This window comes from Lactuca saligna, chromosome 3, assembly GCF_052625555.1.
Source record: "Lactuca saligna cultivar CGN05327 chromosome 3, ASM5262555v1, whole genome shotgun sequence".
Lineage (NCBI taxonomy): Eukaryota > Viridiplantae > Streptophyta > Magnoliopsida > Asterales > Asteraceae > Lactuca > Lactuca saligna.
In genome coordinates this window covers 4,751,906-4,767,169 of record NC_136419.1, presented here as the reverse complement: position 1 = coordinate 4,767,169, position 15,264 = coordinate 4,751,906, and the positions used below count along the sequence as shown (strand labels likewise).

Genomic DNA, 15,264 nt, shown 5'->3' with positions numbered 1-15,264 from the left:
GAAGAGTGAGAGACTATCTCCCCCACTCCAGCTGTAGTTCATTTAAAAAACTGTCTTTATTATTTAATTTCTGAATTGAAATCGATCTTTTGAATGTAAGACTACAAAGAAGAGGGCCATCTAATTATACACTTCAACCTAACAGGTCACACAAGTTCAAATTGCATCGGATGTTCGACAACCAAATGTTGAGGCATAAGCATATCTGTTTAGATGCCCACAACAGTCATCACATGTAATAATGTCTAAGTTCGCTATATTATACTTTTTTCACTAAGAAGAGGGCCATCTATTGTACCCTTTTTAGACATAGTCTTCTCATAAATTATGTGTATTGGTGCTTAATATTACCACCTTCTTCGCTCTTCCACTCTTCACTTATCCATTGCTTCTCTCACCATCGGAGACTCATCCCTGTAGTATGTAGTATTGAGTTTAACACTTATGACCACTATACGAATATAGGAATATTAACTAAACTAACTAAATTTTTAGATAATAGTAAAAAATAACCTAACAATATATATTATTTTGAAAAATGACCAACAAGTCCGGAATGGGTCTGTTCAAAAACCATCAAGTATATTTTTCTGACAAAAAAAAAAAAAAAACACTTCAAACTAATATGGACTCTGGATTTTAGAAAGAAATTCCAAATATCGGAAAAAGGAACTACATAATTTTGATAAAATACTTTGTTTTTTTTTTACTAAAATCTAACAAAAAAGTTAAGAAGATATAGCAAATTGGGAAGTATATATGCTACAAGAACTTAACATTAGACATTTCATTGAGAATGGTGATATTAGACACTTCGAAATAGATCTTTTCGACATGAGTATAAAGGTTTGTTTGAAAAAATTGTGCAAATGAGAAAAAAAAATACCCATTATGTATTTTTTTTGTCAGTGTGGAATGTCTACAGGCCCAAAAGAACCATTTAGAACAAAGTGGTCATTTTTGCAAAACATAACAAACTTAATCGTTAGTTTAACTAATATCCAAAAATAAGGCTATTCCTCACTTTACAGACACATGCATGATGATTCACAGCTCCTACCTAGTGACCGGCTACCCCTTGTTCTTTGGCAAAGCTTTCTTTCAGGTGGCACCATCTTCTCTGACAACTAAAGTCAATGAAGAAACTATACCCTCAACACCGTTTCCAATGTTCTACAACTTATCACTATCTTTCCATCATCTGACCATGCTTCCTTGGCATTATAGTTGTCCCAACCATCGATAGTCTTCATCAACAAAACCTAGTTCCTAATTCGACATCTCACTAGAGTGTTGATAAATTCTAAAATGCACCTTGCTCCATTGACGTCCACCACTAGAGGTTTGGATAATAAAAAATAATCCCCTACCATCCACATAACTCTCATCAGAGGATCACGTCCTCTTGTTCCATGTAGATAAAAAAAAACAAAAAAAATTGAATGACTAGATTTCGTGTATCAAAATAGACACAATCCAACCTTAAGTTACGCAGGATGTTAACTTCTCATTTCTTATTGACTTCCATGTAAGACTCAAGATCTATCCTCTTTGCTGAATGTAGCACCGAAAACATGAAGATACATTATCATTAGCTCGAGCTTATATACACAAACACAAGTCGAAAAATATGAATTATGATTAACTATCAGTGGTTTAGTTGTTTTAATGCTTATATGGCATTCCAAAATGGTCACTAAATTTTAGTTGTATATCTAAGGTCCTTAAACAAAAAATATGTTAGTACTAATATTTTTTTATAATAAACAAATCAAAACCTAACTAAAAGGCCACTACTCGGAAAGTCACAATTATAAGTCTTGCCAATAAACAATAACATAATGCATGTTCCTCTGAGAAGGTATTCAAATCACATTTCGTGGAAAAACAATCTGGCTTTGTGACCTGCTACTTTCTACTTGCCAATAAACAATAACATAATGCATGTTCCTCTGAGAAGGTATTCAAATCACATTTTGTGGAAAAACAATATGGCTTTGTGACCTGCTACTTTCTACTTGAAGGCTTATTCAAACTCCATGCACCTTTTGTACTTGATTTTTCATTGTTTTATTTCTATTTTTATTTGGACGGGAAAATTTTGGTGTAGTCTCTGCTAGTATTGCGTATTTTGTTACATCGAGAACAATGTTTGATTATTGGCCTCTCCCTTTGTCCATTATTGGTGGTCTAACAATCATCAAACCTTTTGGGTTCTCCCAATTGTAAGGGGCAAGTAGAGGGTTTCACTTCCTCCTCGTATATTCGCCGATAATAATCAATGTGGTAGGCTGATAGCCATTACGAAAAATCCATCATGTTTTAAATACTTTTAACATAATAATGGGATGGCCACACGAGAGGTCATGCATCTAGTCAAGTGCATCTTCTTTCCCCTAGATCAACAATGCTTTTTATTTACCATGCATGACCTCAAAATTTTCATTTGAAATCAAACACACCCTCCAACTTGTAGTATTTCTTACTTGCTTCCCAACCTTTTTATCCACCCATTGACACACCCTCCAACTTGTAGTATTTCTTGCTCACTTCCCAACCTTTTTATCCACCCATGTCATTAGTTTGGTTGTTACCTTCGCTGCATAAAGTAACAAAATATTATTGTTAGTTTCACTTTATGTTAAATGGAAGAATTAACCATATATTGCTCGTTATTATTAATTATACTTGTTTTATTCTGATGCTTATAACACCAATGTTGCATGATCATTTGAAAGAACTCAAGGAGCATCGATACCTCTATCTTATGAGCATCTTTCGATAATGCGTCGATAAATTCTACACTATTTGATGTCATAAGATTCTAATGATAACCCATGAAATATTTATGTGGCCGTTTTTTGGATTCAATTCTATTAAGTACTTCTGATTGGTAATTTGTTGCGATGTAGTGCCTCAATACAATATTCAAAATATTCCACTCTTTAAGCTTTTACAACCTTCCAAAATAGTGTTTTTTTCATCACATTTTTATTGTACTTGGCTATTATGTTCGAGAAAAGATGATGAATACATACACCATGATAAGCGTCTGGGAATATATTATGGACATGGAAATGGAGGGCACCCTATTAGAAATGAATGTTAATAGTTCCAAGCCCTCGATAAAGTCAAGTAGTTTTTATAAGAACCATGACCAAGATTTCGTGTACTCGCCCTTGGCTATTCCATATGCAACATGCAAAATTTGGTTGTTTCTGTCCATTGCTACCGCCAATAACATGGTTCCCTTGAATTCACCATTAAGGTGAGCCATGTCTAACACAAGCGTACATTGACCGATACTTTGAAATGCCCGTATGTACAACACATTCACATAAATTAACAAACCAATGATTCAAATAAACATTGAATTTAATCAAAATAAGTTAACATACAAATGATAACGATTACCATGCAACCAATAAAGAGAAACAAAAATCAAAGCGCTCATCATCATCCATTTGAATGTATGTGATTGAACCGGGATTACAATAGTCTATGTTGTAACAATATATGGCCAATTTAGGAAATGAGTCTACTTGAGTGCCACTCGGAAGATTAAACGTGTGTTGTTCAGCACGTCATGATCATTACCCAACACATTTGTAACAAAATTTCCTAACACTTTTTTGCTTGCTTGGTGATGGTTTAGGTCCAATTATGTTGAAGAAAAATTGTATTGGTCCACAAGTTTGTGGATCTAGTATATGCTACAACCATATAGTTATACAGTTGAAACATACCATTGGCAATTTTTATCAACACATGTATGAAATATCTTTTTGGTAGATCTGAGAGTTTTGTACTAAAATGCACCCTCTATACTTTTTGTTCCTAGTGTTAGTTGAACAATGTAACATCCAGAATTTCAGGTGCATTAAGGTGTTTAACCTTGAGATTCGTGGAGTGACTCGACGAGTTGTGAGTCCAACTCGTCGAGTGGAGTTGAGTTGTCCTCGTGACATTAATGAATGGACTCTACGAGTCAGAGAGTCGACTCACCAAGTTGGTGTTGGGCAGAGAAACCCTAATTTCTCGGGATTGGGTCCTATTTAAAGGACCTTAAGCCACTTCATCAACCTCCTTACCTCTAGAGAGAAACTCTAATCGCTTAGAGGTAACTAAAAGAGAGAAGAGACATAATCATGGGTATGTTGTGACCTTTTGGAGGAATAAGTGGAGAGCATCAAAGCTTGGATCAAGAGGAGGCCTTTGGATCCAAAGATTCTTCAGAGTTTTGCTTCAGTTGGAGGTAAAAAGATGCTAGCTTGATCATTTCCTTATGAGATCTTGTTTAGGGAATCTTTAGGGTTTTCTTCCATCTATCTTGTGTCATAGAGTGATTGGTGCATGGCTTGAGGTTGGAACCTCAGATCTGGACTATAAGTGGCCTTGTAAGTCTGAAGACTCGAGCTTTATTGAGCTAGAGGCAAGCTCTTATGCATCTAGCCCTTGTTGGTGCATGTGTTGGCATTATGAGCCTTACATGCCATGTATGAACGTAAAGCTTGCAGCTTTACGTGCTATTCGAGCCTTGGGAGGATAGATCTGGAGTGTGGGGTTGTAGATCCGCTTAGAATTGTCTGAATGAGAAATTAGATCAAAGGGACTCGCTGAGTCCATGGCCTGACTCGACAAGTTGGTGTGGGTTTGTCCTGATGAGCTTGATCGTGCGATAACTCGGTGAGTTGGGGGTCAACTCGACGAGTTGAGCTGGACTTTCTTGAGACTTTTGAGGAAATGAGTGGACTCGACGAGTCACATAGGTGCACTTGGCGAGTCGGGTCAAACATGGACTATTGACTTGAGTTTGACTTCTGTTGACTTTAGGGTTGGGTTAATCATGAGTAATGGAGACCATGGAGGAGTAAAATGGTCTTTTATCCACTTCAAGAGTTAGACAGAGAAAAAGAATAGCATGTGGTGTATTTGAGTATGAATAAAGTATTAATAAGAGATGTTATCCTATATGTTAGGCGGAGGCTAGTTTGAGATTTCCGAGTACGGGACTATTACTTGCTAGCTTGTGAGGTGAGTCTTCTCACTATACTTTGCCTATAGTGGTATCTATGTGTGACCATAGGGTCTTATGTGTTTATTTGAGTATTGTGATATTATTGTATTATGTCTATGTGATTTATGCTATGTGTATTCAGCATTTACAAAGTTAGCACCGGAGGGTCCATCAGAGTTGTGGGACTGGAGGGTCCCACTGAGACACATTGACCGTAGGGTCTTATAGAGTTATAACCTTAAGCGGCTAATATGTTGTATGTGGTATTTTGGGGAACTCACTAAGCTTCGTGCGAACCGTGTTATGTGTTTTAGGTTTTCGTGCGAACCGTGTTATGTGTTTCAGGTTTTCTGAGGATCGCGGGAAGGCACCGATTTGATTGTACACACCAGTGAAAGAGTTATGTTTTGAAGATCCTGGATTTTAAAGCAAACAATTATGGAGTTGCGATTTGTAATTTAAATAAAGGAGATTTTTGTGAAATGTGTATGAGGATGATGCGATTTTAAATGAAAAAAAAAAATATTTGAAAATTTACGGTGTTACAAACAACTTCTTTGTCATTGTAAATTGGTAGCACCTTTATTGGATCATTTGGGTTTTTGTTGTGTGATGGACTAGCTGCATATTCCTGATCAGATCATATATCTGCCATACCAAAAAATTTCCTTTGTATGTAATTGTTGATTACAACCAACCATTCAACATCAACATCATCTTCTTTTGTGGTAGATATGCTTAAAACAACTTTATCTATTGGATCATCAATTTATATAAAATCACCATTTCCACCTTCATTATGATAGGTACCATCATTATCAACATGGATACATGTAACCTTACCAATGTCACCTAAGTTCTTATGATTTATTGGTTAGACATTATGAATTTGTCATTCTACCGACAGTTGATGTGGAACTACCGGTGTTTGATATGGTACTATCAGCTTTTTATACGGTACATAATATTCGAGACCGACGTACAAGATTTGTCGATATGTATACTAGTTTTCATAGACAACTTGTGGAGTGAATTGTTGCTGTATTGTTGTTCCATATGTAACATATTCATCAACATTGTTAGGATCATTTTGATAGGTATGCTTACATGCTTTATTATTAATACCTCTTCTATTGGATATGTTCTTAATAGAGTTTTTTCCTCTTATGCTACAAGACCCTTTTCCACTTCTCCGCTGGTTCCCACAAACAACAGATCGATTTGCGATATTCTATCCAACAATCTGTGTCTCCTTCACTAGATCATTATCCACCATATATATATATATATATATATATATATATATATATATATATATATATATATATATATATATATATATATATATATATATATATATATATATATATATATATATATATATTATTTTTAAATGTTTCATATCATCCTCCTCAACTATCTATATAACATACTTCACCCTCATCGACTATCTATATAACATACTTCACCCTCTTCAACTATCTATATAACATACTTCAATGTAAGGGGTTGGAAAGACACGTTGATATTAGGTCTATCATCAAAATCTATCATTTGTTTGACCAATTTGTATAAATATGGGAAATTTATATCTACTAACAACTCAATACTAAGTTTTAAAAAATGTCACATATATCAATTTCTTATTTTCTCACTGCCATGAACCACTAACACAAACAAAAATACTTATGTGGAATGTTTGAAGTTATGTTATCTTAACAAAAGCAGAAATGGTAAGTTGGGAAAACTTGCTAGTGAAATTTGACAAAAAAAATATATAAAAAGTTAGGCTACAAAAATCAAACAATTGGATGTGGAAAGTGTTTCTTTCAAAACAATTTCTTATAAGATAACACACTCTAAATTATATAAATTTTCACTGTACTGATTTTGATTTTCGCGATACGGTCTCTTCTTTTTGCAGTCAACATGACCAGACAATACATACCTTTTCAAAAAATACAATATTTGGTTTTACAGATTTTCCAAATGACATCATCTTTCGTAGATGACATAGATTTTCACAGGATTGAAAACGTTGTTTGTTTTGGCCGTTGAAAAAAAAAATCACAGACCATTAATATTTCCGTAGATGATGGCATGTGAAAAGATAGATATTTTGGCAAATTTCTGATTTATGGCTATTTTGTGGAAAAACCTTTGGAAAAATGGCTATTATAGTCATTTTTTAAATTAACAATTTCTTTTATTAAATGAAATGGTTAAGAAAAGATTAGTAAGGATAAATTAGTCGCCAAAAACAGTCTTTTTATATATGTTAAGAACCAGAAAAGCCAAACAAAACAAAACTGTAGATATGATTGGAATTAAAAAAAAAAAAAAAAAAAAAACGTCCAAACACACAACTTATTGTAGGACCATTCATATAGTCTACTGTAAAATACATAAAGTAAACTTAACCATCGTTACTCTATCATAGACAAGTTTCACAATTATTTAACCATTATTCGTGTGGACGCAATGAGAGTAGTCATAGGAATTGCCACGACATGTATACTTGTAGAACCCATACAACCTTTTTCTGTAACCTTGCTCTGCAATACTCTATATTTTATATGGTATCAGAGATTACTTGCTCTAACAAGCTCAAACGATCCAATGTCTACAAAAACCATCATTCAACTCACAGCACCCACACACTTTCCCATCAAGCTTAACCAAACAAATTACTCTGTTTGGCGTCGACAAGTCTCCTCAACCCTTATAGGTCTTGATCTCCTAGGGTACATCGATGGTACTGTAGCTGTTCCAGAAAAAATTTTGGACCCCGAAAAAAAGAAACCAAACCCAGATCACATGCTTTGGTATCGTCAAGATCAAATCATCATCTGTTCTATGTTAGGAAGCTGCTCCGATTCTATCCAACCTAATATCTCCTCTGCCGAAACTGCCCTTGAAGCATGGCAACGTCTCACAACCTTGTATGCCAACCCCTCCAGATCTTATGCCATCTCTCTAAAAAAGAAGCTAATTGACAACCCTCCTGGAAACAGAACAATCCAAGCATACCTTCAAGATATGAAGCAAATAGCTGACAATCTTGCACTAGCCGGGAACCCTGTTGATGATGAAGATCTTGTTGTTCATATCCTTCACAACATTGGAGATGAATTCAAGGAGATGGGGGCTGCCATCCAAGCTCGTGACTCCTCGATTTCTTTCTCGGAGCTTCAAAATAAACTCACTGACTTCGAGATTCACATGACAAAAGGAACGAAAGATGAGTCTATTGTCATTCCCAACATCAATTTCACCCATAAAGGCGGAAAGACATCTGGTAGGTACTCTCAAAACTCCTATCAAGACAGTAGACGAGGGAATCAGCATCAAGGAAGACCAAATTCTTAACCTTCCAACCCCAGAACCTCTTACAATCCTCAAGCCTTTTGCAATTTTTGTGACCGTGCTGGACATTTTACTAAAGAATGTCAACATTTGTCTCGATTTCTAATAGACAATAACATTTCTCCTTAGGCACACTTCACTACAATGAACTCAAACAAATCCAATCCATGGATTTTCGATACAGGAGCCTCTCACCATGTCACTGGGCAAACAGATCACCTACACTCCTTCTCTGATTATGGTGGTCCTGAAGAAATAATTTTGGGCGATGGTTCAGGTCTCAAAATAACACATACTGGTCACACAACCTTAAACTCACCATCTCATCTTTTTCATGTGAATGATATCCTATGTGTTCCTTCTTTAAACAAGAACTTAATTTTTGTTGCAAAATTTTGTAAGACTAACAATGTTTCCATGGAATTTTTTCCGTGGCATTTTTTGGTGAAGGATCTTCGCACGCGGGCACAAATACTTCGAGGGGAAAACAAGAATGATCTTTACTGCTTCATGCCTTCAAGAAAACCTCAAATCAATGTTATCACCACAGATCTAGCAAATAAGTGGCATTCACGCCTAGGACATCCTGCTCCTCGAATATTACAATCTGTTTTAAACTCCTCTCACTTTAGTCATAATAAAATTTCATGTTCTTCGTTAATCTGTCATTCTTATCATTGTCATAAAAGTCATAAACTACCATTTGCAAACAGCTCTCTAACAAGCACTAAACCTTTAGAGTTTGTCTATACTGATGTTTGGGGACCCACCGACATCTCTATTGACAAATATCGTTATTACGTAATCTTTGTCGATCATTTCTCCCGATATACATGGATTTACCCATTGAGAAAGAAATCTGATGTTCCCATCATTTTTCTACAATTTAAAAAGTTAGTTGAACACCGTTTTCAACTTCCCTTGTTAACCGTTTACTCAGATAATGGAGGGGATCGAATACGCATTCTTGAAAAATACTGTCACATCACACGGAATCTCACACCTTACTACACCTCCTCACACTCCAGAACACAATGGTATCTCAGAACGACGACACCGCCATCTCATGGAAACAGCACTTACACTCCTTCATCATGCAAATTTGCCAACCACTTTCTGGTCTTATGCAGTTCAAACAGCCACATATCTTATATACACGCCTCAAAATCTTTGGTTGTTTATGTTACCCATGGCTTAAACCATATACATCTTCTAAACTCCACCCTAAATCTACAGCCTGTATCTTCCTAGGGTACTCCACTTCTCAGTCCGCTTATAAATGTTATGATCCTATCACATGTAAATTGTACATCTCCCGACATGTTAGATTTCTTGAGGACACATTTCCATGGAGGCATGCTAGTACTGATCCATCTCTAACCCCTCAAGATGTTTATACCCATGTGGAAGACTCTCACAACTCGACCACTAGTGTGTCACCAAGTACACCTACTCCGTCTCTGTCTCCTATGCAGACCCTCTCACCAGAAACCACTCTTCCTCATAACTCCAACCATCCTCTACCACCTCTATCACCAATCCCTACCTCTACCACCCACTCTATCGAAAATTTATCCTGCACTCCTCAATCCACATATACTCCTCCTCCACCATCCCCGCAAGCTATATCACCATCCCCACCGGTTTCTTCCCCGCCTCAACCTCATCAAAGAAAACCCAATCCTAAGTACTTCAGTGATATTTATCTCAACACAACATCAACTCACCCCCTACCAGAGACTCTTGAACCATCATGTGTCACCCAAGCCCTTAAAATACCTCAATGGCGTGATGCTATGTCTACAGAGTTTAATGCACTCATCCAAAACAAAACCTAGGATTTAGTACCTCTAACTTCCCAAGACACTCTCGGTTGCAAGTGGGTCTTTCGTATTAAGCGATCCCTTGACAGATCTATTTAAAAATACAAGGCACGTCTAGTAGCTAAAGGATTTCACCAACGGCATGGCATTGACTACACTGATACTTTCAGCCCTGTTACAAAACCGGTCACAATACGCATCCTATTATGCATTGCTCTATCACGAAAGTGGTCCTTACGCCAACTAGACATCAATAATGCCTTCTTAAATGGCACTCTTCAAGAAGAAGTCTATATGGTCCAACCTCCAGGCTTTGTCAACCCACAATTCCCAAATCATGTATGTAAGTTGCGCAAAGCTCTCTACGGGCTCAAACAAGCACCACGAGCTTGGTATCTTGAGCTTAAGGCATTCTTAATCAACTATGGCTTTCGCAAATCTGTATCTGATGCCTCCCTTTTCATATTTGAGTCTGGCGGAATAGTGATGTACTTTGTTGTCTATGTTGATGATATCATTCTGACCGGGAACAATAATAGTGCTATTGATGACTTTGTGTTGCAGCTAAATCGCAGATTTGCACTCAAAGACCTTGGTGAACTTCATCACTTTCTTGGAGTGGATGTTATCTCCACCAGTGATGGGTTATTTCTCTCTCAGAGCAAACACATTCGTGATATCCTAACTAATCACAAGATGGCTGATGCAAAACTAGTCATAACACCCATGCAGATTGCCACTTCTCTAGTCGACAACTCAGCCCCATCAGATCCAACAAAGTATCGCCAGATCATCGGTGCATTACAATATCTTGCGATAACCCGACCATATATAGTTTTTGTCACAAATCGCCTCTCTCAGTCCATGCATGCCCCAAATGACACTCAAATGCGAGCTTTGAAAAGACTCCTACGTTATCTAAAGGGCACAATTCACCATGGCCTAGTCTTGAAGCGTGGACAACCATTAAGAGTTACTGCCTTTAGTGACTCTGATTGGGGAGGAGCATCAAAAAATGGAAGATCAACAACGGGATATGCCATCTACCTTGGGCCGAACATCATCTCTTGGAAATCAACGCGTCAAAAATTGGTATCCCGTTCTTCCACAGAGGCTGAATACAAGGCTATAGCAAATGCATCGATCACCCATCTCCTCTCAGAACTTGGTGTAACATTGGCTCAAACGAGAGGCGAACCTACCTTATTGCTAAGGGTGTCCATGGACACCCCTTGCATCTGAATTCTGTTTATGGTTTACATAAGAAATTTCATATGGACACCTGTGCCCAACACAAAGTGACACCCATGGATAACCAAAAACAAAAACGATATGATTTTGGAATTTAACTATAGTTAACAAAACATAATTATTTTAACAGATTTTGGAGTTTTCTAAATACTTTGCCATGATTTACGAGGTTAATGTGAAAAAAATATCGTTTCCATAAATATCATATTCGATGTTTAATCGTTCAAACTGTGAATAAAAACAAGTCTCAAAAGAAAAAAAAAAACCTAAAAATCGAAATTTTTAAATTTCTTGGGTGATTGAAATTTGAAAGTCGCCAATGTCCTTAATGTTTGCCCGCCGCCACCCATTCTTTGTTTTCACCAACAGTCTCAGTGAACTCGCTTCCTATCTCCGTTGATTCTTATTTGTCGTCGTTTGGTTAAACGGTTTTGTTCATCTCGGTCACTGTTGTGTCGATTTACATTCACCGACGATCATTAGCAGCCAACTTCTCCATTTTCTCTGGTAAACCAACCTCCTATATCTTTAAGGTACACGTCTCTCTTTGATATTTGTATTTAGTGTGTAGATATAAAATGAAATCAGATATAAAACAATTATAGTTGAAATGTCGTCAAAACCTATTATACGTATTGCCCTAGTTTAGAAAATAGATGTATTGTTACTGCATCATAATTGACAGCTAAGAAATGAGAAATAGTAAAATTTCTTTTATCTTTCAATTATTTTATGTTTTCATCACCCACTAAACGTAACATTGTTCAATTGTTTTTTGTTTAGTTGGTAATTCTTTTCATTTAATTTCAATAAAAGAACTTGGAATAAGTTTCAATTTTTATTAATTTGGTACTAATAACCATGTATTTATAGATTTTTTAAAAAAGAACCTATTATAAACAATTGTAAAATATTATTTTGACCTTTGATTTATCAAATCGTCAACCTGATAACCAAATATTTCTGACAATTTTTTTCATCTAATTTAAATTGGACACCCTTGACTATGAATTCTGGATTCGCCAGTGGCTCAAACCCCTGTATTATACTGTGACAACATTGGCGCCCCATACTTGTGTGCAAATCCCATAATCCACAGTCGCATGAAACATATAGCTTTAGACTATCATTTTGTCCGTGAAAAGATTGAGAGTGGTTATCTGAAAGTACATCATGTCAGTAGTCGTGATCAACTCGCGGATACACTTACCAAAGTGCTCGCTCGACAACCATTTTTGGCAACACGTCCCAAGATTGGCGTCACCGATGGTTCTGCCATCTTGCGGGGGCGTATTAAACCCATATCTATCTGATATGGAAATTATCGATCTACACCTTGATTTATGGAGTTATAAGCAACCTATATCTTAGACGATTCATCACCTAAAATCATGGGATTTGACTCCCTGATTTCCTGCTGTAAAATATGTATATATATAGTTTTCTATACTCGCTCTGTAATGTGTCCCTTTGTTGAATACAGAACCCATACAACCTTTTTCTGTAACCTTGCTCTGCAATACTCTATCTTTTATAGATCCAACCACCCCTTCTTCTTCTACTGCTGCTTCTGCTCCCTGGAGCAGAAGCAGCATCCACAGTTTCCACAGACAATAATGGCTTCTTCCTTTTCAAAGATTCGCAGCTCGATGGTGTACGAGAGATTCAGCCAGATGGTCGCGAGTGGTTCACAGCAACGACACCGAGATGTTCGGCGTCGGTCCACCTTCTACTCTCGCCCTTTCCGGTTCAAAAACTCCCACACCAGCAACGCTTTGTCGTTCTCCACTTCTTTCGTCTTTGGAATCATACCAGAAAACCCTCTGTTCACGTTCCACGGAACGACCTTTGCGATTGCTCCATCAAAAGCAGTGACGGATGCATCTTCTTCGCAGCATCTTGGACTCTTTAACCGTACCAACGACGGAAACGCCTCAAATCACATTGTCACCGTTGAATTCGACACGTTTAGAAACCTCGAACTTGACGATATGGATGGCAACCATGTGGGTCTTGATATAAACAGTATAGAATCTGTGCTCGCTGCAACAGCAGGCTATTACAAGAATGGAGGCTTTCAAACCCTAGCTCTTGCGAGCTCCAGAGAAATCCGAGCGTGGGTCGATTACGATGGTGTTGAAAAGACCTTGAATGTCACACTAGCTCCTCTTCCCTTCAAAAAACCTCAAAAACCTCTTGTAACTTGGAAGAAATATCTGTCACCTTTTTTACTCGAAGAAATGTACGTTGGGTTTACTTCAGCCACTGGGGTTCTTCTTCAAACGTTTTACATTGTTGGTTGGAGTTTTCAAATGAATGGAAAAGCTCAAGAAATCAATAGATCAAAGATCCCACCTTTACCTCTCAAGAAAAAATCAACCAAAAAGACAAAAATGGCTTTTAGAAATTGGGTTATCTTTAGGTGGATTACTGGTTCTTTCGACGATTTCAATTTTGGTGATTGTTTTGTTCCAAAGAAGAAAACGTAAATTCGAATTCGAAGAAGCTCTTGAAAGTTGGGAGGTTCAATACGGACCTTGCAGGTTTTCCTACAAAGATCTTTTCACCGCCACAAAAGGGTTTAAAGAAAGTGAGCTGCTTGGAAAAGGTGGTTTTGGTCAGGTTTATAAAGGGACCTTGCTGGACTTAGGAGCTCAGGTCGCAGTGAAGAAGATATGGAATACATCAAGTCAAGGAATGAAGGAATTCGTGGCGGAGATCGCCACGATAGGTTGGTTACGACACCCAAATTTGGTCAGACTTCTTGGGTATTGTCGAAGAAAAGGCGAATTGTTTATTGTATATGATTACATGCCGAATACTAGTTTGGATAAGTTCATATTCAATTCGAATCCCAAATCCACTTTAACATGGAAACAAAGGGTCAAAATCATTATCGATGTAACCAAAGCATTAGCATATCTGCATGAATGGTGTGAAGTTATAATCCATCGGGACATAAAAGCAAGCAATGTGTTACTTGACGCCGAATTGAATGGTAAGTTAGGCGATTTTGGGCTCGCGAGATTTGGCAACAATGGAACCCATGCAAAAACCACCCATTTGGCTGGGACTTTGGGATACATAGCACCTGAATTGGCTCGCAAAGGAAAAGCCACCACTGCGACCGATACTTTTGCTTTTGGAACATTTTGTTTAGAGGTGGTTTGTGGTCGGCGACCTGTGGAGTTGCAAGGGCGCGAAGAGGCAGTGATTTTGGTGGATTACGTGTGGGATTGTTGTTATAAGGAGCAACTTTTTGAGATGGTTGATCCGAAACTAAGGGAAGACTATGAAGCTGAGGAAATGGAGTTGGTTTTGAAGGTGGGGTTGCTTTGTTCACATGTTGTGTCCGTGCTGAGACCGAGCATGTCACAAGTTTTGAACTTCCTTTTAGAGAAGGAGCCATTGCCATCAGATTTCAATGGTGTATTGAAGATAAGAGATGACAATTGGAGTCAACTTGGCCATGCCTCTTCAAGTTCTTACGTTTCGCAAATTCACTACTCGGGGACATTGGAACCGATCACCCACTCATTAATGTTTTCAGGGCGGTGATGGGAACAAGTATGTCAAATGTGAGTTTTTTATTTATGGAAGAGAAATCTTCAACACCCTGAAAATTAGTATGAAGTGCACCCGAATTTTTTTTTTTTGTTTAAAATACTTTTGATTCTTACACATGATGTACATTATGTGCTAACCAAGATGGAAGCAAATAACAACATAGTTTACAAACCAAAATTTAACCCAACTGGGTGTTACATTACAATGCGCCAAAACTACTAAAGTATCTATGTGCTAATT

The 15,264-nt window shown here is 37.3% G+C and overlaps 1 pseudogene; it reads left to right on the top strand.

Moving 5' to 3' along the window:
- The first annotated feature begins 10,500 nt into the window (after positions 1-10,500).
- LOC145035134 (L-type lectin-domain containing receptor kinase V.9 pseudogene) lies at positions 10,501-15,015 on the top strand (annotated as a pseudogene).
- Positions 15,016-15,264: the final 249 nt, after the last annotated feature.